Genomic DNA, 26,629 nt, shown 5'->3' with positions numbered 1-26,629 from the left:
AACAAGGAACCTTGAAGTTCTGACGAGACGCCATCAGATCCATGTCTGGAATGCCCCATAATTGAGTTATTTGGGCAAAGATTTCCGGGTGGAGTTCCCACTCCCCCGGATGGAATGTCTGACGACTCAGAAAATCCGCTTCCCAATTTTCCACCCCTGGGATGTGGATTGCAGACAAGTGGCAGGAGTGATCCTCCGCCCATTGAATTATCTTGGTCACTTCCTCCATCGCCAGGGAACTCCTTGTTCCCCCCTGATGGTTGATATATGCAACTGTCGTCATGTTGTCTGATTGAAACCTTATGAATTTGGCCTTTGCTAGATGAGGCCAAGCTTTGAGAGCATTGAATATCGCTCTTAGTTCCAGAATGTTTATCGGGAGAAGAGATTCTTCCCGAGACCATAGACCCTGAGCCTTCAGGGGTTCCCAGACCGCGCCCCAGCCCACCAGACTGGCGTCGGTCGTGACAATGACCCACTCTGGTCTGCGGAAGCTCATTCCCTGTGACAGATTGTCCGGGTTCAGCCACCAACGGAGTGAATCTCTGGTCCTTTGATCTACTTGAATCGTCGGAGACAAGTCTGTATAGTCCCCATTCCACTGTCTGAGCATGCACAGTTGTAATGGTCTTAGATGAATTCGTGCAAAAGGAACTATGTCCATTGCTGCAACCATCAATCCTATTACTTCCATGCACTGCGCTATGGAAGGACGAAGAACAGAATGAAGAACCTGACAAGAGCTTAGAAGTTTTGATTTTCTGACCTCTGTCAGAAAAATTCTCATTTCTAAGGAGTCTATTATTGTTCCCAAGAAGGGAACTCTTGTCGACGGGGAAAGAGAGCTTTTTTCTATGTTTACTTTCCATCCGTGAGATCTGAGAAAGGCTAGGACGATGTCCGTATGAGCCTTTGCTTTTGACAGAGACGAGGCTTGAATCAGGATGTCGTCCAAGTACGGTACTACTGCAATGCCCCTCGGTCTTAGAACCGCTAGAAGGGACCCTAGTACCTTTGTGAAAATTCTCGGAGCAGTGGCTAATCCGAAAGGAAGTGCCACAAACTGGTAATGCTTGTCCAGAAAAGCGAATCTTAGGAACTGATGATGTTCCTTGTGGATAGGAATATGGAGGTACGCATCCTTTAAATCCACCGTGGTCATAAATTGACCTTCCTGGATGGTAGGAAGGATCGTTCGAATGGTTTCCATTTTGAATGATGGAACCCTGAGAAATTTGTTTAGGATCTTGAGATCTAGAATTGGTCTGAACGTTCCCTCTTTTTTGGGAACTATGAACAGGTTGGAGTAAAATCCCATCCCTTGTTCTCTTATTGGAACTGGATGAATTACTCCCATCCTTAACAGGTCTTCTACACAATGTAAGAATGCCTGTCTTTTTATTTGGTTTGAAGATAATTGAGACCTGTGGAACCTTCCCCTTGGGGGTAGTTCCTTGAATTCCAGGAGATAACCTTGAGAAACTATTTCTAGTGCCCAAGGATCCTGAACATCTCTTGCCCAGGCCTGAGCAAAGAGAGAAAGTCTGCCCCCCACCAGATCCGGTCCCGGATCGGGGGCCATCCCTTCATGCTGTTTTGGTAGCAGTGGCAGGCTTCTTGGCCTGCTTACCCTTGTTCCAGCCTTGCATCGGTCTCAAGGCTGGTTTGGGTTGAGAAGTATTACCCTCTTGCTTAGAGGATGTAGAAGTAGAGGCTGGTCCGTTTCTGCGAAAGGGACGAAAATTAGGCTTATTTCTAGCCTTAAAAGACCTATCCTGAGGAAGGGCGTGGCCCTTTCCTCCGGTGATGTCTGAAATAATCTCTTTCAAATCAGGACCAAACAGTGTTTTGCCCTTGAAAGGGATGTTAAGCAATTTTGTCTTGGAAGACACATCCGCTGACCAAGACTTTAGCCAGAGCGCTCTGCGCGCCACGATAGCAAACCCTGAATTTTTCGCCGCTAATCTCGCTAATTGCAAAGCGGCATCTAGAATAAAAGAGTTAGCCAATTTGAGTGCATGAACTCTGTCCATAATCTCCTCATACGAAGATTCCTTATCGAGCGACTTTTCTAGTTCTTCGAACCAGAAACACGCTGCCGTAGTGACAGGAACAATGCATGAAATTGGTTGAAGAAGGTAACCTTGCTGAACAAACATTCTTTTAAGCAAACCCTCTAATTTTTTATCCATAGGATCTTTAAAAAAAACTATCTTCTATGGGAATAGTAGTGCGTTTGTTTAGAGTAGAGACCGCCCCCTCGACCTTAGGGACTGTCTGCCATAAGTCCTTTCTGGGGTCGACTATAGGAAATAATTTCTTAAATATAGGGGGAGGTACAAAAGGTATGCCGGGCCTTTCCCATTCCTTGTTTACTATGTCCGCCACCCGCTTGGGTATAGGAAAAACATCGGGGGGCACCGGAACCTCTAGGAACTTGTCCATCTTACATAATTTCTCTGGAATGACCAAATTGTCACAATCATCCAGAGTAGATAATACCTCCTTAAGCAGTGCGCGGAGATGTTCTAATTTAAATTTAAATGTTACAACATCAGGTTCAGCTTGTTGAGAAATTTTCCCTGAATCTGAAATTTCTCCCTCAGACAAAACCTCCCTCCTGGCCCCTTCAGATTGGTGTGAGGGTATGTCAGAAGCGTTATCATCAGCGTCCTCTTGCTCTTCAGTGTTTAAAACAGAGCAATCGCGCTTTCTTTGATAAGTAGGCATTTTAGATAAAATATTTTTAATAGAATTATCCATAACAGCCGTTAATTGTTGCATAGTAATAAGTATTGGCGCACTAGATGTACTAGGGGCCTCTTGTGTGGGCAAAACTGGTGTAGACACAGAAGGGGGTGATGCAGTACCATGCTTACTCCCCTCATCTGAAGACTCATCTTGGGCACTATTATTATCTGTGGCATCATTGTCCCTACTTTGTTTGGACACCATGTCACAATTATCACATATATTTAAATGGGGAGACACATTGGCATTCATACATATAGAACATCGTTTATCTGATGGTTCAGACATGTTAAACAGGCTTAAACTTGTCAACAAAGCACAAAAAACGTTTTAAAATGAAACCGTTACTGTCACTTTAAATTTTAAACAGAACACACTTTATTACTGAAAATGCGAAAAAGTATGAAGCAATTGTTCAAAATTCACCAAAATTTCACCACAGTGTCTTAAAGCCTTAAAAGTATTGCACACCAAATTTGGAAGCTTTAACCCTTAAAATTTTTACATTTAACCCCTATACAGTCCCAGGAATCTGCTTTGCTGAGACCCAACCAAGCCCAGAGGGGAATACGATACCAAATGACGCCTTCTATAAGCTTTTTCAGTGGATCCTAGCTCCTCACACATGCATCTGCATGCCTTGCCTTCCAAAAACAACTGCGCATTAGTGGCGCGAAAATGAGGCTCTGCCTATGACTAGAGAAGGCCCCCATCTGAAAAAGGTGTCCATACAGTGCCTGCCGTTTTTTTAACAACAATCCCCAAGATTATAATAACTATAAAGCGCTATAATCTGTCAAATATGCTTAGCAAGCAATCGTTTTAGCCCAGAAAATCGTCTACCAGTTTATTAAGCCCTTATAAAGCCTTTATTCTTTTACTTAATCTAAGAAAATGGCTTACCGGTCCCCATAGGGAAAATGACAGCCTTCCAGCATTAACAAGTCGTGTTAGAAATGTGGCCATCATACCTCAGGCAGAAAAGTCTGCCAACTGCTTCCCCCAACTGAAGTTACTTCATCTCAACAGTCCTGTGTGGAAACAGCAATCGATTTTAGTAACGTCTGCTAAAATCATCTTCCTCTCACAAACAGAAATCTTCTTCTCTTTTCTGTTTCAGAGTAAATAGTACATACCAGCACTATTTTAAAATAACAAACACTTGATTGAAGAATAAAACTACATTTAAACACCAAAAAACTCTTAGCCATCTCCGTGGAGATGTTGCCTGTGCAACGGCAAAGAGAATGACTGGGGTAGGCGGAGCCTAGGAGGGATCATATGACCAGCTTTGCTGGGCTCTTTGCCATTTCCTGTTGGGGAAGAGAATATCCCACAAGTAAGGATGACGCCGTGGACCGGACACACCTATGTTGGAGAAATCAGCTTAATATTTGTAAAAAATTAGGTATCATTATGTGTTTCACATGCCTGGTCTAGATAATCAAACATATATGGATAATTGTGTTCAACTTGTCTCACCCTATCTCACTATACTCATAGAAAGTTCATATGAGACAACTTTCAACAATGCATATCTGTATGTCATAACATATGTTCATGTTTTGTTGCATTACCTCAATAAAAATCTTTGATTTAAAAAAAAAAATTAAATCCTAGGCATTAGAATCAAACTGAAACAGCAGCCTGAAGAACCTTTCTACCAAAAGCTGTTTCCGAAGAAGCAAAAACATCAAAATGGTCAAATTTAATAAATGTATGCAAAGAAGATAAACTGAAGCTTCATTCTTGAAAGCCCAAGATGTGGCAACTGATCTTGTAGAATGAACTGTTATTCTCTAAGGTGGAGACTGCCCCGCCTCCAAATAAGCTTTGTGATTTAGAAGTTTCAACCAAGATACCAAAGAAATTGCAGAGGCTTTCTGACCTTTTAGGAACCAGAAAAAATAACAAATAGACTAGAAGTCTTTCTGAAATCTTTAGTAGTCTCAACATAATATTTCAAAGCTCTTACCACATCCAAAGAATGTAAAGACCTTTCAAGAGTATTCTTAGGATTAGGACACAAGGAAGGAACAATAATTTCCCTATTAATGTTGTTAGAATTCACAACTTTAGGCAAAACTTTAAACAAACTCAGCAAAACAGCTTTATCTTGAGGGAAAATCAGAAAAGGACAATTCAGAAACTCTTCTAGCAGAAGAGATAGCCAAGAGAAGCAACACTTTCCAAGAAAGTAGTTTAATGTCCAGATAATGCATAGGCTCAAAGAAGGAGCCTGCAAAGTCTTTAATATAAAATTTAGACCCCAAGGAGTAGAGATAGATGTAACATAGTAGATAAGGTTGAAAAAAAGACTGAAGTCCATCGAGTTCAACCTATACAAATCTAAAATACTTACAAAAAGCTCCAGTTAAGCTTAAATAACCCCATTAAAATGTGACCCATTTAATACTAGCAATCATATCCATGAATTTTGTTAGTATACAGAAACTTATCCAGACTATTTTTAAATGTATCTATGGTATTGGCATTCACTACCTCCTTTGGTAATGAGTTCCACAATTTTATTGCTCTCACAGTGAAAAAACGTTTCCGTTGCAGGAGATTAAATCTCCTTTCCTCCAACCTTAAATTATGACCTCTTGTCAGAAACAATTTTCTTGGAATAAACAGTGCTTCTGCCATCTCTGTATATGGGCCTTGAATATATTTATATAAAGTAATCATGTCACCTCTCAAGCGCCTTTTTTCTAAAGAAAACAGACCCAGTTTGGCTAGCCTCTCCTCATAGGTTAATTTCTCCAATCCCCTTATTAGCTTTGTGGCCCTTCTCTGAACTTTTTCTAGTTCTGCAATATCTTTTTTAGCAATTGGTCCCCAGAACTGCACTCCAAACTCAAGGTGAGGTCTTACCAGGGCTTTATATAATGACAGAATTATGCTTTCCTCCCTTGAATCAATACCTCTTTTAATACATGCTAGTATCTTATTAGCCTTTGAAGCCGCTGCCCTGCATTGTGCACCCATCTTTAGCTTGTTATCTATTACTACTCCCAAATCCCTTTCCTCCTGTGTTTGGCTAAGTCTTGTCCCATTTAAAAAATACGTAGCCTGCTTATTTTTACTTCCAAAATGTAGAACCTTGCATTTTTCCGTATTAAATCTCATTTTCCATTCACTTGCCCATAGTTCTAATTTTAGCAAATCCCTTTGTAAAGACAGTTCGTCCTGCTCTGACCTTATGACCTTACTTAACTTAGTATCATCTGCAAAAATAGAGATGTCGCTATTTAATCCTTGCTCCAAGTCATTTATAAAAATATTAAAAAGAACAGGGCCCAGTACTGATCCCTGGGGGACGCCACTGATTACCTTTGTCCAATCTGAGTATGATCCATTTACTACTACTCGTTGCTCCCTATCTTTTATCCAGTTATTTATCCATGAGCTAACATTTTCAGCTATTCCCAGTCCCTTAATTTTGTGCATTAATCTCTCATGTGGCACTGTATCAAATGCCTTTGCAAAATCTAAGTATATCACATCCACTGATTCCCCTTTATCTATATTTTGACTTACTTCCTCGTAGAATCTAATCAGATTAGTTTGACATGATCTATTTCTCCTAAAGCCATGCTGATTAGAACTCATAATCTTGTTTACACGAATATGCTCATCAATATAATCCCTTATAATCCCTTCAAATATCTTCCCCACTATTGATGTCAGACTAACTGGTCTATAGCTTCCTGGATCATCCCTGCTTCCCTTTTTGAAGGGTGGCACCACATCAGCTTTACGCCAATCCTGGGGTACCATGCCTGAGGATAATGAGTCTTGAAAAATTAAGAGTAAAGGTTTGTCTATAACAGTGCTAAGTTCCCTCAACACCCTTGGGTGTATTCCATCTGGGCCTGGAGTTTTATTTACCTTAATATTTTCCAGTTTTTTCCTGATATCCTCTAAACAAAACCCAGTTAGTGGTATGGACTGGCATGTTCTATTATGTTCAAAAGTATCATTCAATGGTTCTTCTCTTGTGTATACTGAAGAAAAAAACTGGTTTAGTACCTCAGCCTTCTCCCTGTCATTATTTATCATGCTACCCTCCACACATTTTAATGTACCTATATTATCCTTCTTAGATTTTTTGCTATTTATGTACTTAAAGAACCTTTTAGGGTTAGACTTAGAATCCTTAGCAATTAATTTTTCATTTTCAATTTTGGCTAATTTGATTGCTTTTTTGCATGCTTTGTTACATTCCTTATAAATATTGTATGCTGAGTCTGTACTATTTTCTTTATTTAGCCATAATGGCTTTGTTTTTTTATTTTTACTTTTATAACCATATGGTATGTGTTGATATGTATATTTATTTAACACATTTTTAAATATTATCCATTTATTCTCTGTATTTTTATTAGAAAATACATTGTCCCAATTTATATTATTTAATGATTTCCTTAAATCGTTGAATTTTGCTTTCTTGAAATTAAAAAAGTCTTAGTTAAGCCTTTAAAACACTGCATTTGAAAATAGATTTCAAATGTGACCATGTTATGATCACTGTTACCCAAATGTTCTTTAACTTCTATGTTTGATATTATATCTGTATTGTTTGATAGCACTAAATCCAATATAGCTTTACTCCTAGTTGGCTCCTCTATTAATTGTGACAAGAAGTTATCCCTGAGAACATTTAAAAATCTATCCCCCTTAGCTGAATTACTAGTTTCATTGGCCCAGTTTATATCAGGGTAGTTAAAATCTCCCATAATTACAGCACTGTTATTAGCAGCCTTACCTATTTGGATAAGTAGTTGAGTTTCCTCCGGGTCACTAATGTTGGGAGGCTTGTAGCATGTTCCTAGTAATATTTTTTTAGGATTTTTCCCCCCACTCTTTATTTCAACCCACAGGGTCTCTACATTGTCACTTGTATCATAAATATCTTCCCTTATTGTAGGTTTAAGGTTAGGTTTAATATACATGCAGATTCCTCCACCCCTTTTATTATTCCTGTCCCTCCTAAATAATGTATACCCCTCTAAGTTAACTGCCCAGTCATGTGAATCATCCCACCAAGTTTCAGTTATACTGATAACATCATAGTCCTCTTCTGCAACTAAGAGCGTCAGCTCCCCCATTTTACCTGTCATGCTTCTTGCATTTGTTGTCATACATTTAATTTTCATGTGCTTTCTGCTGCTACTCGGTGTGCTTTCCTCTATATTTTCTAATGTGACATTTCTTAAGTCATCCCTTCCTTGAGATATTAAGGGATTGTCATATTCACAGACTGATCTCTCTGTTCTATTTTGTTCTAACTGACCCTCCCCCCCTTTGCCTAGTTTAAAAGGTTCTCTAAACGTGCTACCATCCTTTCCCCCAACACACCTGCACCCATGTCATTCAGGTGCAATCCATCCTTACTGTACAAATTGTACCCTAGTGAAAAATCAGCCCAGTGTTCTAAAAAGTCAAACCCCTCATTTTTACACCATGTCTTTAGCCATGAATTAACAGACCTTAACTCCTTCTGCCTTACTGAATTAGCACACGGCACTGGTAATATCTCAGAAAATATTACTTTGGAGGTCCTTGCTTTAAGCTTGCTACCTTACTCCCTGAAGTCATTTTTTAGGACTCTCCATCTCCCACCGATTCCTTCATTAGTACCAATATGCACCATGACTGCAGGATCAGACCCACATCCCTCTAACAATCTATCAATACGCTCCACAATATGCCTAACACGAGCCCCTGGAAGACAGCAAACTGTTCTATGTAAAGGGTCTGGATGACAAATTACCCTATCAACCTTCCTAATAATAGAGTCTCCTACCACCAACATCTGCCTCTGGCCCTGACTTGTATGCCCCTCTTCCATGACTGAAGGACTGCCCACCATAGTATGCTCCTCTTCTACAGCTAAAGGACTGTTCACTATACTAGGCAACACAGCCCTCTCTGACACTGCCACCCCTGAACTGATATCCCCAACATCTTCACTTAATCTTGCAAATCTATTGGGGTGTACCAGATCAGAACTGGCCTGTCTCTTCCGCTTACTTCGCCCTCTTACTGTGACCCAGCTACATCCTGGAGTCTCCTCATCTGAATCCTCCCCATTCCCACTGCTGGAACCATTAACAACCAGCTCAGTCCTATCCATTTCCCTTTCAAGTGTCTGAATTTCATGTAGTGTTGCAATTCGTTCCTCCAGATCCCCAATACGAGTTTCTAAAGAGACAATATGCTCGCACTTGCCACAAACATATAATCCCAGAAGCGGCTGCTCCAGTGATGCAAACATGTGGCAAGCTGTACACTGAATGAGATTCTCACACATTCTTAATAAAAGGTTTAACTTCAAAGTATAAAATATATTTCCCCTTGGTTACCCCAAAACCTTGTTTGCCTAACTACCTTGGTTAGCTAACTATAATACTTAAACAGACAATCTTACTTTAACAGAGAATCAATACAGCAACCCTTAAAGAGCAAGCTCCCAGAGTAAATGTGCTAAATTTATAATCTAGCTAGGCCCAAACAGCTGTAATAACAGGTTTTTATTACGAGTCAAAGCCTATACTGATTCTGTCTTCAATAGAGGCCAAGCCTGAAAAGTTCTGAAAATAGCACAGAGTTCTAAGATATTGATTGGTAATCTTGCCTCTCGAGGATTACAAACTCCTTGTGCTGTCAGAGACCCCCAAACAGCTCCCCAACCTATGAGACTTGCATCTGTTGTGATCACAGTCTAGGTAGGATGAACAAAGGAGGCCCCTTGAACAATAAGGTGATGGTTAAACCACCAAGTCAGAGAGAGTTGAGTGTTAAGATTTAAGTATATCAGTTGTGATATCTGAGTATAATTCATGCATCATTGGTGCAACATGCAAAGTTGTAGAGGTCTCATATGAAAACGAGCAAAAGGGATCGCGTCCGATGCTGCAATCATGAGACCGAAAACTTCTATACACATAGCAACTGAAGGCAATGATAGAGACTGAAGGTTTAGACAAACTGAAACCAATTTCAAATGTCTCTTTTCTGTTAGGGATAGAGTCATGGACACTGAATCTATCTGGAAACCTAAAAAAAGGTGACCTTTGTCTGAGGAATCAAGAAACTCTTTGGTAAATTGATCCTCCAACCATGTCTTTGAAGAAACAACAGAAGTTGTTTCATATGAGATTCTGCTAAATGAAAAAATTGAGCTAGATTGAGCTATCTTGGAACTAACCAAGATATCGTCCAAATAAATAAACATCGCAATACCCTGCTCTCTGATTTCAGATAGAAGGGCACCTAGAACTTTTGAGAATATTCTTGGTGCTGTTGCAAGGTCAAACGTAAGAGCGACAAATTGGTAATGCTTTTTTAGAAAAGAGAATCTCAGAAATCTATATTCATCTGGATCAAGCGGAATGTGAAAGTAAGCGTCCTGTAAGTCTATGGTAGACATGAAGTGACTTTGCTGAACAAAAGACAGAATAGTCCTTATAGTAACCATCTTGAACGTTGGGACTCTTACAAAATGATTTAAAGTTTTTAGATCCAAAATTGGTCTGAAATAATTTTTCTTCTTTGGTACAATGAATAGATTTGAATAAAACCCCAATCCTTGTTGCTGCTGTGGAACTGGGACAATTACCCCTGAAAGTTCTAGATCTGAAACACATTTCAGAAAGGCTTGAGCTTTTTTTTGTTACATGGATAAGAAAGAATCTTCCCAAGGGAGGTCATATTCTGAATCCTACTCGATACCCCTGAGAAATGATATTCTAAATCCACTAATTTTGGAGAGAGTTTGTCCACACTCTTTTAAATAGCTTGAGTCTGCCCCCTACCAGAAGAACTGGCTTAAGGGCCACACTTTCATGTCTGGCCATGCTGGGGCTATCAGAAACACATCTATTATGATCCATTATGTTCCATTATGATCTTTGAGATCACCCTTGGTAATAGAACCAGAGGAGGAAAAATGTAAGCAGGTTGTTAAGACCAGGGTACTGCTAGAGCATCTAACATTTCTGCCTGAGTATCCCTAGACCATGAGAGATAACTGTGAAGTTTCTTCTTCAGACGAGAGGCCATCAGATCTATTTCTGGAGGGCCCCACATCCGTACAATTTGATAGAACACATCTGGATGGAGAGACCACCAAGTCAGAGAAAGTTGTGCATTGGGATTCAAGAACATCAGTTTTGATATTTGAGTGTAATCCTTGAACCAGTGGCGTAACATGCAAAGTTCTAGCGGTCTCATATGAAAACAAGCAAAGGGGATTGCGTCCGATGCTGCAATCATGAGACCTAAAACTTCCATACACATGGTCACTGAAGGGAATGATAGGGACTGAAGGTTTAGACAAGCTGAAACCAATTTCAATAGCCTCTTTTCTGTTAGGGATAGAGTCATGGACACTGAATTTATCTGTAAACCTAAAAAAGGGTGACCTTTGTCTGAGGAATCAAGAAACTCTTTGGTAAATTGATCCTCCAACCATGTCTTTGAAGGAACGACAATAGTTGTTTTGTGGGAGATTCTGCTAAATGAAAAGATTGAGCTAGTACCAAGATATCGTCCAAATAAGGAAACACCACAAAACCCTTCTCTCTGATTACAGATAGAAGGGCACGAAAACCTTTGAAAATATTCTCTGAGCTGTTGCTAGGTCAAATGGAATAGCGATAAATTAGTAATATTTGTCTTGAAAAGAGAATCTCAGAAATCGATAATTATCTGGGTGGACTGGGATGTGAAGGTAAGCATCCTGTAAGTTTATTATGGACATAAAGTGACCTGGCAGAATAGTCTTTATAGTTGTTTCCTTCTTTGGGACGATGAAAATATTTGAATAAAACCCCAACCCTGTTCCTGTAGGGGAACTGGGACAATTACCCCCAAGAGTTCTAGATCTGAAACACATTTCAGAAATGATTGGGCCTTTAATGTTTGTTTTGGAACATGGATGAGAAAGAATCTTTCTTTGGGAAGTCTTAGTCTGAATCCCATTTGATACCCCTAAGAAATAATATTCTGAATCCACTGATTTTGGACAGAGTCTACCCAAAATTATTGAAACAGTTTTAGTCTGCCCCCCGCCAGAAGAACTGGATTGGGCATTCAAAATCTGACATTTCTCTGACAGTTGGAGACTCTATTCTCAACACCTCACCCCAGGTCCGCTGTCTTGGGGTCACACTAGACTCAGAGCTCACATTCAACCCACATATACAAGCACTTACCAAATCCTGCCATTTCACACCTACGCAACATTGCTAGACTCATCCACCTAAGTCGCTGAACTACATCAGCTGTTCCGCTCTGCCAGTCTCTACACTGGCTCCCCATACACTCCAGAATACAATTTAAAGTATTAACCCTAACTTACAAAGCACTCAACAGTCTAACTCCCAACTATATTTCCTCTCTCATCGTGAAATATTCCCCATCCTGTCCTCTTCGATCAACATCTGACCTACGTCTCTCCACTCCTGTTATCTCTACATCCCACTCCCGCCTCCAAGGCTTTGCATGTGCTTCTCCTGTCCTCTGGAACTCTCTACCCCGCTCCATAAGACTGTCTCCAACCACGTATAGCTTCAGACGCTCCTTGAAAACCAACCTATTCAGACAGGCTTACCATCTCTCCTCCATCCCTCATCTGAACCAAACAAATACATGAACTGCCTGACTCACTGCTGCAACTACAACCAATGTGAAAAGCTACCCCAACCTTATTTCACTGCACCCTAAACCTGTAGACTGTGAGCTCTCCGGAGCAGAGCCCTCTTCCTCCTGTACTAGATGTGTTTAGTTTTGTTATGTTTTGTATTTTATCACAAATCCTTGTCATTGTATACCCCTATCATTGTACCCAGGGCTACGGAATTTGGCGGCGCTATATAAATAAATGACAATAATAATAATAATAATAATAATAATAATAATTGGGGGCCGCACCTTCATGCTGGCTTAGGAGACAAATTTGGTTTTTTATATGGTTTGGATTTATTCCAATTTGGAGATAGTCTCCAATTAGAGCCAGAGGCTTTAAGGGAGGGAGCAGTTTTCTGTTCTCTATTCTGACAAAAGGAATGAAAACTATTGGTTGCTTTAAATTTTTCCTTAGATTTTTTGTCTTGGGGGAAGGAAAAGTCCTTTCCCCCCAGTAATAGTGGAGATAATAGAATCCAATTCTTTACCTTGAAAAGAGAGAGACAGTAATCTTGCCAATCTTAAGCCATAAAGCTCTTCTAGTTAGAATAGCTAAAAACATAGATTTGACGTTGATTTTCATAAGATAGCATCGCAAAGAAAATGATTTGCATGTTGAAGTAAAGGGATAATGTTAAAAAAATTCAAGGTCTGAAGACAACTGCTGAGCTAAACTGTCCAACCAAAAAGGTAGAAGCAGGAGCAACATCAGCCATAGATATAACTGGTCTAAGAATATAGCCAGTATGTAAATATGCCCTTTGAAGATAAGATTCAAGCTTCCTATCTAAAGCGTCTTTAAAAGAAGTGGTGTCTTCCATAGGAATGGTAGTACATTTAGCTAGAGTGGAAATAGCCCTATCAACCTTAGGGACTGTTTCCCAAAGTTCCAAATTAGCAAAGGATACAATTTTTTAAACCTAGAAGAAGGGTTAAAAGAAGTACCAGGTTTAGACCATTCTTTAGCAATCACATTAAAGATAGCATCTGGAATAGGAAAAACTTCAGGTGTAATAACAGTAGTCTTAAATACAGAATTTAAACGATTACAAGATTTATCATCAGGAGGTTTAGGCTACTCAATCCCCAAAGTAAATACTACTTCCTTTAAAAGAGAGTGAATATGTTACATTTTAAATTAAAAAAAAGAAGATTTGTCAATTTCTGTCTCTGATGTAGAAGATACATCATTATGCAATCGGTCAGTACAAGATTCACTAGACTTAAGAAAACTTTGTAAAGTCTTTTTTACGTTTATTTGAAGGCGGAATAGCAGTCAAAGCCTTTTCTATGACTGCAGCAATACAATCTTTTATTTCTGCAGGAATGCCTTTTGCTTTGGACTAAGATGGAAACATAGTGGATGCCTTTGTAGAAATATTGTCAGCATGTAATACATTTTCAAATCAGCTTTTTTACAACAAACACACTTAGCTTTGGTAGAAATATGTTCATGCAGCTCCGTTCCTATGATAATGTCTGCGGCAGGTTCAGTTTTAGACGACATAGCAAAAAATTTACAAAAAATACAATTAGTTGCAAAATATCACATGCTCCTTAATACAGCAGTTTTTTTAAGACGAAATGGGAAACAATGCTATGAAAATAAATAACGTTAAAACAAACATCTTGAAGATGTAAAAAGAAGTGTTGCATACAGCTCTCTAAAAATTATGAGAGCACAGAGTGATGTGGAAGTGGGTTTCTAAGCTGAAAAAAAAAGGCACAAATATGTTAGCAACAAAAATATGGCGCGTCATAATAACGTAAATAGCATCATCATGTGCATTTGCGCACAATATTTGAAAAAAAGAACCTCTGTGAATGCAGAGGTAAAAAATGGCCTAAAGGTAAGCATTTAATATTGTTACAATAAACATATGCGGTTTTCATGAGGCTTAAGGAGAAATAAACAACCTGTCTCATGGCAAATATATATTTATATACACATTTATAACTTTAAAAATAAAGTGCCTTCTATAGCTGAGAGTGTCTTAAAGAAAAAAAAAGATAATACTTACCATAATACACCCATCTACATATAGCAGATAGCCAAACCAGTACTAAAACATATCAGCAGAGATAATGTAGAGGAGTATGTCAAACTGTAAAGGGAGGCAAGCAGATTAATCCCTGCAACAAAATTTACAGAGAGCCTTATGGATAGATTTCCCATAGGTGAAAACATGGTATCATTAGGCAATACTCCCTTCACATCCCTCAGACAAACGCTGTACTTAGAGAGGAACTGGGCTTCAAAATGCTTCACCACCTCCTAAGGAGGCAACATTTTTAAACTGAAGAATGAGTGAGGTCGGCTGGGTATTTATAGGCTTTTGGAGGTTTGGGAAACTTTGCCACCTCCTGGTAGGAATGTGCATCTCATCAGTAACAAGTTAATGGACTCTAACCACCTATATAAAGGAATCATGCATATACTCAGCCTGCCAACATTACAAACACTAACATTATTGGCATTGGCCACTCATGTCTAACTATGCAAACAGGGAACCCTAGGCTGAATCAACACATGCAGCTATTACGGTTCTTGGACAAGAAGTTCCTAAGGGCCTACAACAAACATGCCAAACCATCATAAGATATAGGGGTTTGAACAAAAAGCATACACCAAATTGCATGTCATTCGATTCCATGCAGCAGGCTAAGCTCATGGAAACTTCTTTGAGGCTAATATATAGGACATCCGCCCCTGAGAGAACAAAAAAAGCAAAAATCTGTAGCCTAGGTTTTCAAAATGCTGCAAACTTCAAAAAAAATTTTTTTATTCTTACCTGATAAATTTCTTTCTTTCTTTATGGTGAGAGTCCACGATTCCTTACCTGGCCACCAAGAGGAGGCAAAGACACCCTACACCAGAGCTTTAATATCCCTCCTACTTCCCTGACCCTCCCAGGATTACATATAGCCAAAAATAGGAAGAAGAAAAAAGGGATAGTAGGGTAAAGCAGGAGTCAACAAATCAGTAAGAATATTTAGTAGCCAGACATACTTTTAGGAGCCAAACAGTAGTATCTCTATATAGATCTATGGTGAATAACTCAAAAGTTTAGGAGTCAGGAGTAAAATTCTAGGAGCCAGTGGCTCCCAGGCTCCTGTTTTTTTTGGCAAGCCCTGTGGTAAAGCAATAGAAAAGCCACCAACAAGGAAAAAAGGGTGAGTCTGTGGACTCTCACCACCAAGAAAGAAAGGAAGGAACTTATCAAGTAAGAATACATTTTTTCTCAGAGGCTAAAAACAGTAAAAAAAAAAAAAAGCTTTAACAAAAGTTTTAGTGCATTTAAACATACATGCTCCAAAAAAATCCCCTAAATGCTGTATAGGCTAACCTGATGCTTATTCAGAGAATCGCTAATTCAGTGGTTTTCTTAAAGGGCCATATCCCTATTTTTTTTAATTAAATGTTAAAAAGGCTGCCAAAGAGTCCAAAAAAAGTGTCAGTGGTCTAAGAATGCCCTCCTGAGTAATATAGGACAGATATATTCATGTTTTGGGCAAAAAAGTGTGTCAGTGCGAGAGCAGGCTAAATCACCTTGCTATGATGTACTTGTGTCAGAGTACCTTCTAACAGTCTGTGGGCTGTGCCTGTGCTTTGGTAAGTGGCTTACCTGAAGTTGAAGCCCTCCACCAGCTTACCAGTCACCAAACTGCAGCAGTATCCAGTAGCGAGCCCATCCAATGCTTGTACAAATAGTGATTTTTATTTAAAAAAAAAAGTATTGATCTCATAGTGAATACAAGCCTCACTTTTGAGGAATGTATTTTGGCAAAATGTGTTGTTTTGTTTCTTGTAGGCGTTCCCACCTTAGGAAATTTGCTATCTTATTCTATGTTCCGGATAAGACAGACAAGCACAACTTACATGAGTAAATACAGTTATTCCACAGGGGGGCTAAGGGACATGTCCTTGCGACACCTGAGGGTACTTACGGCTGAAATCCCTATGGAGATACTGCTCACATAACGGGGTATTCCTATGTCTCTGTATCATTCAGATTGCGATCTAGATTCTTTGTGAATGATACATCCCAGGGATAAAGGGTTTCACATTGATCTGAGCTCCCAAACATCAATCCATAAGCAAGTAGCTGGAACACCTCTATTCTCGTCCTTCTCCTAGGAGGCCAAGAACAAAAACTAAGGAGAGGTGGGAAGGAATTTAAGCTCTTGTGAGGGTTCTTGGACACCTCCTAGTGGTGGGAATTATATCCCACATGTTATGTCTCTATGTCCTTTAATTATTATAGGAAAGAAAATATATATCTATACCTATATATCTACAGGAATTTATATACAGGTATAGTGAGGGAAAAAATTATTTGATCCCCTGCTGATTTTGTACGTTTGCCCACTGACAAAGAAATGATCAGTCTATAATTTTAATGGTAGGTTTAATTTGAACAGTTAATTTGAACAACAACAACAAATCCAGAAAAACTGATTTCAAAAAAGTTATAAATTGATTTGCATTTTAAAGAGTGAAATAAGTATTTGACCCCTTTGCAAAACATGACTTAGTACTTGGTGGCAAAACCCTTGTTGGCAAACACAGAGGTCAGACATTTCTTGTAGTTGGCCACCAGGTTTGCACACATCTCAGGAGGGGATTTTGTCCCACTCCTCTTTGCAGATCCTCTCCAAGTTATTAAGGTTTCGAGGCTGACGTTTGGCAACTCGAACCTTTAGCTCCCTCCACAGATTTTCTATGGGATTAAGATCTGGAGACTGGCTAGGCCACTCCAGGACCTTAATGTGTTTCTTCTTGAGCCACTCCTTTGTTGCCTTGGCCATGTGTTTTGGGTCATTGTCATGCTGGAATACTCATCAACAACCCATTTTCAATGCCCTGGCTGAGGGAAGGAGGTTCTCACCTAAGATTTGACAGTACATGGCCAAGTCCATCGTCCCTCTGATACGGTGAAGTTGCCCTGTCCCCTTAGCAGGAAAACACCCCTAAAGCATAATGTTTCCACCTCCATGGTGTTCTTGGGGTCATAGGCAGCATTCCTCCTTCAAAAAACATGGCGAGTTGAGTTGAAAAGTTTATTGCATGAACAATCTGATACTCTGTTTGGTGTTAATGTATATTTAGTGCGCTTTATTGGAAAATGGAGACTTTTTTTAAAATCTTAAGATCTTCCGACCCAGAGGCAAATATTGTACCCTTTCAAAAATACCATTTACATGTTGAAAGCGAATCTGAGGGGTGAATGGAAGGTCTGGACAGACGATATGGGTCCTTGTTCAGTCAGGAACTCCTGACTGAACAAGGAACACGGCAACCCCAGATAATCATTTCGACCTTCATTGGGCCTCGTCAGTAAGTGACAGCCATATTCCTCTAAGCACACTGGGAAAGGAGTTCACATCTGGTTGCCCTTTGCCTTGTTAGGCAGGATCATACTGATATACTTCAGGAAAGTTCTTCTCTATGAAAAGGATTGTTGGTCTAAAAGAAGCTGCACTCATGTAGTAAATTGCCATAGAAAAAAAAAACTAACAAGTTATTGAGCTGGTTCGTTCCTGACAGTGCACTTCTCTTTCTGTATGTATTGTTTGATATTTGTCAAGATTTGATTGCCATCAAAAAAAGCTAAAGTTAGAATGCAAATTGTTACCTTGTTTTTTTTTATCCATGCAGGCACAAACAGATAACTCTATTGTTTATTGGATTTGTGTTAACTGTTAATTTTTGGATGTTGAGAATTAAATTACATGCCATTGGCTGTTAAATTCAATGTGTCTTTTTCGTTGTCAATATTTAGTTGATAACTTGTGGTCGGATGGAATGTGATCACTAAAGTTGAAGCTGTCCATGCATCATATAGTTGACTTTTCCTATATCCAATCAAATCATTTTCAAATACATAAATGGTATTATTGATTGCTGTTCCAATTACAGGAAACTGCAGTGCTGTGTAACGAGTGCTTGTGTGAACCCACTTGCAGGTATGTCTAGGCAAAATAAAGTTACAATTCTAAGTATTAATAGTAGTGACAATGAACAGGATATTTATTTTATGTATGCAACTCACTGTGACAGTTTTGGAATAGTTTTTTTTTAGCTCTAATACAATTATTCCCCCCCCCCACCACACCTTACCTTTAACAGCTGCTGGCGTGTTGTGGAGCAAAAGGAGGAAGTATTAGAGTTAATAATAACTGCTCTTGCATGTAATGAAATCACTATAATGTGCTTGGAAGTAAAAGTAGATCCTTAGTAAAGCTTGCACAGAATCACTTGCAGATCTGGCTGTTAAGCATGTGAAAGGATCCTAGTGATGTGGCCAGTCTAAAAACTGCATGGAAAACTTTTAGAGCAACAAAATAGTGCAGTGTGAGATGACTGGATGTCTTGAGATGTATAAAACTCCAAACAAGGTACAAAAAATAGCTTGCAGAGTTCACAATCCTGAAGAGTCAAAGCAATCTAAAAGGAGTAGGACAGAATCTCATGAACAGATCTGGGAAATGTACTCACATTGGATACAATTCGGGAGGTACACAGCTTGACTAATAAGCAAGTACTTTTGGAAAGCTAGAGGGAGCACTAAATAGGTGTCATGATGATATCACAAAGACCCAGGTAAACCCTTAAAGGGATATGACAATTGCATTATGATTATTTCAAAGCATATCGGTAGCTGAAAAACAGCTGATAAACATGATTGGAATCAACCCCATAATATAAGCACCTTATGATAAAACAGGAACTTAGTGTAATGCTCGGCCAGTAGTCTTGTTATCCCGGCGTTGAGCTGGAAAGATAGGGACTATCACAGAGGAGAGAAAGATGTGGTAGGCGGCACTCACCACAGGCAGGACAGTCCCCAGTGACAATGGTAGAGCGGTCTTAGGCAAACCAGTAGAATGGTCAGGCAGACAGGATTCGGCAACAGTAAAGCAGTCCAAGGGCACACCATTAGAATGGTCAGGAAGGCAGGATTCGGCAACAGTAAAGCAGTCCAAGGGCACACCACTAGAATGGTCAGGCAGGCAGGATTTGGCAACAGTAAAGCAGTCCAGCAATTAAAGGGTTACACACAGGAGCACACAAAGTATCACCTATACTTGGGCAGTGATAGATCGTACTGAACAGATTTTAATAGTCTCCCTATGTGTGATGCGGGAATCCAGACGTGGACCCGTTGCTCAGTGTGCCTAGAAGGATATGGCTGTGTGCCTAGAGGGATATGGCTGCACCTCACTGAGGAGGCCCACAATAGGCCAAAACGTACGTCTGGGGTTTTGCCGTTTCTCTCGTTCATAGAGGGATTGCCTGGTATTTCGGGGCTGGACTGTACTGTGAAGTCAGGATCAGACTGATATGCTTCAGGAAAGTTCTTCTCTGTGAAAGGCACATGTTGAGCAAAAAGAGGCTGCTTCTTGGGTGGAAACTAGCCATAGAACAAGCTATTATGCTATTGTTCGTTCTCAGGTTGAGCGCTTCTCTCTTTTTATTTATGCAAATTATGACACTTAGGGAAGTCTCCCTATGTGTGAGGCGGGAATCCAGACGTGGACCCGTTGCTCAGTGTGCCTAGAGGGATATGGCTGCACCTCACTGACGAGGCCCACAATAGGCCGAAACGTACGTCTGGGGTTTTGCTGTTTCTCCGATTCAGAGAGGCATTGCCTGGTATTTCGGGGCTGGACTGTACTGTGAAGTCATTAATGCAGATTTTAATAGTGTAGGATTTACGCCACAGCGTGAGACCGGCATCAGGAAGCGTGCGGCGATGTCAGTGCTGAACGCCTCCAGAGCTGACACAGCCCTAGGCAATGAGCATGGAAGAAGACGCCGCGCCCCTAGCAACGGCTGGAGCGGCGCGGCGTGATTTTTAATAAAAAAAATATATATTGATATTGTAGTGAATACAATCCTCACATATGAGAAATGTATTTGGGAAAATGTCTTGTGTTGTTTCTTGTAGGAGTTCCCACCTTAGGAAATTTGCTATCCTATTCTATGTTCCAGACAAGACAGACTAGCACAATTTACACGAGAAAGGGATTTATCATTGTGGTAGAAGAATCTGTTTAAACATTTTGTGTGAATATATTAATATATTTGTAGAAGTTATGAACCATGTAAATCAAAATCATATTTTTTCAGATTTTCAAAGATTCTGCAATACTGTATCTAGCATTCAGTGCTTGAAAATTCCTAATAACAGTGCCCAGCACCTGGACATGGTATGGTACCAAGTTTAACATTAGAAAAAAAGGCTATGTTGCCACGCTTTCACACTGTTAAGAAAAAGCTGCTATTAATCTTAATCTTTTATGTCCATTTAATTATTATGTAATGAGATTACAATAAACTATGTCACTGCCAATTGTTAAATATAAATAAAAGCAGCTATGCAGTGGTAAGACACCATCACTGAGAAAACATATCTTACATAAAGCATATGAATCTAAGTAGTAGTGCTCTAGTTGTTTGTCATACAAATTTACTTGGATTTTACCCCTTCCCTACCGGGACTTTCAGAGAAGAAAAAGAGCATTGTTTGTTTTTTGTTGTCTTTTTTTTTTTTTTAATAAACTTTATATATTATATTTTTATTTTTTTAAGTAGACAATCCAAGGTATTGATCTAGGCCCATTTTGATATATTTCATGCCACCCTTTCACCGCCAAATGGATTATAAACATAAAAAAATAGTTAACATTTTTACAAACTTTGGGTTTCTCACTGAAATTATTTACATACCACTTGTGCAATCATGACACAAATTATTGTGAAACCTTCACTGGGATCCGCTTTGTTCAGAAATAGCAGAAATACATAGCTTTGCCATTGCTTTTGGTGGCTGTGCACCACACTTCTATTATTACCAGAAGTGAAGAGGTTAATCAGGTATCTTAAAAGGTTACTTTTAGCTTTAGTATAGAGATTGCCCTCTCACCGGACACCTCACACCCCCTGATCCCTACTAGATTCCTCCCAAATGGCTCTCTTACCTCCCTCACCCCCCACTGGTCCCCATCATCTTAGGTACTGGCAGACAGTCTGCAAATATAAATATATATTTTTTTTATTTGCTGCAGTGTGGGATAAGGGGTATCATCCAACCTCACCTGATCCCTCCCAAACAGCTCTCTAACCCTCCCCCTCTAACTATTGTCCGCCATCTTAGGTACTGGCAGCTCTCTGCCAGTACCTATTAAACCCTTTTTTTTTTTTTTTAAATGTTATTCTGTAGTGTAGTGGTCCCCCCCACATTCCCCCCTCTGGATCATTAATTAGGAAGAGCCTACCATTTTTCTGTAACATAGCTCCCCATTCCTCCCTGTCCCTTTATTTTTTTAGTGTTGGGTGAAGGGGTTAAAGGGATGAGAGAGTCAAGATTAAACTTAATACAGCACACATTTTCTCTTGGTATCCTACATTGAAACCTAGCTCCTTTTCATGAGAGCATACTGTGGTAGGCTCAGGAGTATGTACATGTCTTGAGCACTGTGGCAGCCGTGTATGCAACAATGTTATATAAGCAACATGTAGAGGGAGCATTAGAGTGCCGCAGCATTCAACCACTCTATGATAAAAATACATGGTAAACTAAACTGTATAGTTAGAACTGTTTAATTAAAAATATCTATTTTGATGGGGCACATCCAAACATGATGTTCAAGTAGTAAAACAGTAACATTGGAGATAAGGATGAAGAAGACAAATGTCCTTCGAGTTTAACCTATACAGATCCTAACTGATTTACAATAAAGAAGTCGACAATTAACTTATATTAACACAATTAGAAACCTGACCCATTTAACACAATCAGTCTCATTCCTGAATTCTCTTTTTTTTTTTTTATCTAAGCCATGTTTACATTTATCTAAGGTATTGGCATTCACTGCCTCCTTCTGCAAGGAGTTCCACAATTTGATTGCTCTTATAGTGAAAAAAAAATGTTTATGTTGCTTGAGATGAAATCTCCTTTTCTCTACCCTTATATTGTGACGGCTTGTCACAAACATTTGCCTTGGAATGAAGAGCACTTCCACCAACTCTGTATATCAGCCTTAAACATCTTGGTGTAATGTAATCATTAACAAGACACAAATTTGGCTAACCGCTCCTAGTAGTTTAAATGATCCTTATTAGTTTTGTGGCCCTTCTCTGAATTTTTTCAAAATCTGAAATGTCCTTTTATAAAATTGGTCCCTAGAACCGCATTCCATTCTCAAGTTAAAAACTTTTACAAGGTATTTATACAACAAGAGAGTCATGCTTTCTTCCCTTTCATCTATGCCTCTTTTAATACATGTTACTATATTATTTTCCTTAGAAGCCAATTCCTTGCATTGCACTCTCCTTTTTAGCTTGTTATCTATAAATATGTTTAACTCAGTTTCGTCCACTTCTCTTTTGCCCCATTGCATTACATTTTCCAGTATTAAAGGGATAGTCAAGTCAAAATTAAACATTCATCATTCAGATAGAGCATGTGATTTCAAAAACAACTTTCCAATTTACGTTTAGTATCAAATTTGCTTTGTTCTCTTGATATCCTTTGTTAAGAGTAAATCTAGGTAAACTGATAGGATCTCAGGAGCGTGCATGTGTCTTTCAAACTCTATGTATAACATTGCTATAAACAATGCTAAACTGCTATACTGGGTTAGCAAATGGCACTGGTAAAAAATACTGCCTTGGAAGTTGTTCCTTCTAACTCTGTCATTAGTACCAATATGCACCATGTATGCTCAATCAGGTCCAGATCCCTCCAAAAATGTATCAATACTTTCTACAATATGCCCAATATGAGCCCCTAAAAGACAGTAAAGAGTTAAATTTAAGGGATCCTGAGGAAAAAAATTACCCTATCTTCCTTATAATTTAGTCTCATACGGCCATTATCTGTCTTAGGTCGACTTGTATGCCCCTCTTCCATGACAGGATAACTTTTCACTAGATTGTTAGGCAGAACAGTCCTCTTTAAACCCTTAATGACCGAGGACGTGCAGGGTACGTCCTCAGAAAAAAGGCAGTTAAACGCCTGAGGACGTACCCTGCACGTCCTCGGTGTGGAAAGCAGCTGGAAGCGATCCTGCTCGCTTCCATCTGCTTCCCAGTTATTGCAGTGATGCCTCGATATGGAGGCATCCTGCAATAACCTTTTACGGCCATCCGATGCAGAGAGAGCCACTCTGTGGCCCTCTCTGCACCGGACATCGATGGCCGGTATCGTTGGTGGGTGGGAGCCGGCCATCAATGGCCCTGGTCATGTGGAGGGGGGCGGGGAAGTCCGGGGGAGCGTGCGGGCGCACGCACGTGCACGAGGGGGCGGGGGCGGGCGTGTGCACGGGGAGGGAGCGGGTGGGAACCGCTACACTACAGAAAAAGTGTCCCAAAACAAAATAAAAGTGGGACCTATAATGTAAAAAAAAAAAAAACCCTTAGGTGTCATTTAGGTGGTGGGGGTTGGTCCGTGGGGGGGGAAGCTACACTACAGAAAAAAATAAAAAAAAATAAACATTTGTTTGTGCAAACTGGGTAGTGGCAGACAGCTGCCAGTACCCAAGATGGCCCCCAATAAGGCAGAGGGGGAGGCTTAGAGAGCTGTTTTGGGGGGGATCAGGGAGGTTGGGGGCTAAGGGGGGATCCTAAACACAGCATATGTAAATATGCTCTTTTTTATAAAAAAAAAAAAAAAACAACTTTTATTTTAGTACTGGCAGACTTTCTGCCAGTACTTAAGATGGCGGGGAGAATTGTGGGGTGGGGGAGGGAAGGGAGCCGTTTGGGAGGGATCAGGGGGTGGGATGTGTCAGGTGGGAGGCTGATCTCTACACTAAAGCTAAAACTAACCCTGCAAGCTCCCTACAAACTACCTAATTAACCCCTTCACTGCTAGCCATAATACACGTGTGATGCGCAGCAGCATTTAGCGACTTTCTAATTACCAAAAAGCAACGCCAAAGTCATATATGTCTGCTATTTCTGAACAAAGGGCATCCCAGAGAAGCATTTACAATCACTTGTGCCATAATTGCACAAGCTGTTTGTAAATAATTTCAGTGAGAAACCTAAAATTGTGAAAAAATTAACGTTTTTTTTAATTTGATCGCATTTGGCGGTGAAATGGTGGCATGAAATATACCAAAATGGGCCTAGATCAATACTTGGGGTTGTCTACTACACTACACTAAAGCTAAAATTAACCCTAGAAGCTCCCTACATGCTCCCTAATTAACCCCTTCACTGCTGGGCATAATACACGTATTGTGCGCAGTGGCATTTAGCAGCCTTCTAATTACCAAAAAGCAAAGCCAAAGCCATATATGTCTGCTATTTCTGAACAAAGGGGATCACAGAGAAGCATTTACAACCATTTATGCTATAATTGCATAAGTTGTTTGTAAATAATTTCAGTGAGAAACCTAAAGTTTGTGAAAAAATTTGTGAAAAAGTGAACAATTTTTTTTATTTGATCACATTTGGCGGTGAAATGGTGGCATGAAATATATCAAAATGGGCCTAGATCAATACTTTGGGATGTCTTCGAAAAAAAAATATATACATGTCAATGGATATTCAGGGATTCCTGAAAGATATTAGTGTTCCAATGTAACTAGCGCTAATTTTGAAAAAAAGTGGTTTGGAAATAGCAAAGTGCTACTTGTATTTATGGCCCTATAACTTGCAAAAAAAGCAAAGAACATGTAAACATTGGGTATTTCTAAACTCAGGACAAAATTTAGAAACTATTTAGCATGGGTGTTTTTTGGTGGTTGTAGATGTGTAACAAATTTTGGGGGTCAAAGTTAGAAAAAGTGTGTTTTTTTCCATTTTTTCCTCATATTTTATAATGTTTTCTATAGTAAATTATAAGATATGATGAAAATAATGGTATCTTTAGAAAGTCCATTTAATGGTGAGAAAAAAGGTATATAATATGTGTGGGTACAGTAAATGAGTAAGAGGAAAATTACTGCTAAACACAAACACCGCAAAAATGTAAAAATAGCCTTGGTCCCAAACGGACAGAAAATGGAAAAGTGCTGCGGTCATTAACATTGTCATACTTTAATCAATATCCCCAACATCTTAACTCAAACTGGATAATCTATTGGGGTACACCAGCTCAGAACTGGCCTGTCTATTCTGCTTACTTCTGCTTCCCCTTCTGTGACTCAGTTTCTTTCTCAGTATGCCCCTTTAAATCAACTCTATCCCCACTGCTACAACCATGAACAAACTATTCAGTCATATTAATTTCCCTTTAAAATGTTTGAATATCATGAGTGTTTCAATTTGTTCCTCCTGTATATTGTGCTCACACTTGGCATAGAGGTATAGATCCTGAAGCAGCTTCTTTAATCTTATAAAAGGTTTAAAATTTAGCTTTTGGTTACTCTAACCTCTTTATTACTCTTAAAGGGATACTAACCCCAAATGTTTTTCTTTCATGATACAGCATGCAATTTGAAGAAACTTTCTAATTTACTCCTATTATCAATTTTCTTTGTTCTCATGTTATCTTGATTTGAAAAAGCAATAATGAAAGGTTAGGAGCCGGCCCATTTTTAGTTCAGCACTTGGGTAGCACTTGCTGATTGGTTTGCTACATTTAGCCACAAATCAGCAAGTGCTACCCAGGTGCTGAACAAAAATGGGCTGGCTCTAAAGCTTACAGTTCTGCTTTTTCAAATCAAGATAGCATGAGAAAAAAGAAAAATTGATAATAGGAGTAAATTAGAAAGGTGCTTAAAATCTCATACTCTATCTGAATCATGAAAGAAAAAAATTGGGTTTAGTGTCCCTTTAACTACATGATCTGAAACTCGTAACTTGAACAAAGAGAAACACTTAAACAGGGAAATAAGTTACCTGATTTTTTTCCGATAAATTTACAAGGTTTAATGAGACCTACACAAGTGAAAATAATCTCCCCTTTATCACCCACACCATAATGGAAAAAAGAATGGAAAAACAGGAATAAATTAAAAAAGCAAGTTTAATTAAAACAAATTAATATAAAACTTTGTGAACCCCCTTATGCAACAAAAGTGAAGGAAGAACTGTTTGTTTCCTGCCATCAATCAGTGATACCTGCTATATCTAAACCTTTATATTGCAACACACGGCTGCTATACAATGCACAGGCACACTTTTTAGCCTACCCTCAGTATGGTTTTGGGAAAATAAACTAAT

The 26,629-nt window shown here is 39.3% G+C and overlaps 1 long non-coding RNA gene across 1 annotated transcript in view; it reads right to left on the bottom strand.

Moving 5' to 3' along the window:
• LOC128646039 (uncharacterized) overlaps nucleotides 1-26,629 on the bottom strand; it is a 198,468-nt gene that overhangs the window by 89,581 nt on the left and 82,258 nt on the right. The window lies entirely within an intron of this gene.

This window comes from Bombina bombina, chromosome 1 (assembly GCF_027579735.1).
Source record: "Bombina bombina isolate aBomBom1 chromosome 1, aBomBom1.pri, whole genome shotgun sequence".
In the NCBI taxonomy this organism is placed as follows: domain Eukaryota; kingdom Metazoa; phylum Chordata; class Amphibia; order Anura; family Bombinatoridae; genus Bombina; species Bombina bombina.
Note: the sequence above shows the minus strand (reverse complement) of the source record. Positions and strands in the feature narration are given on the sequence as shown.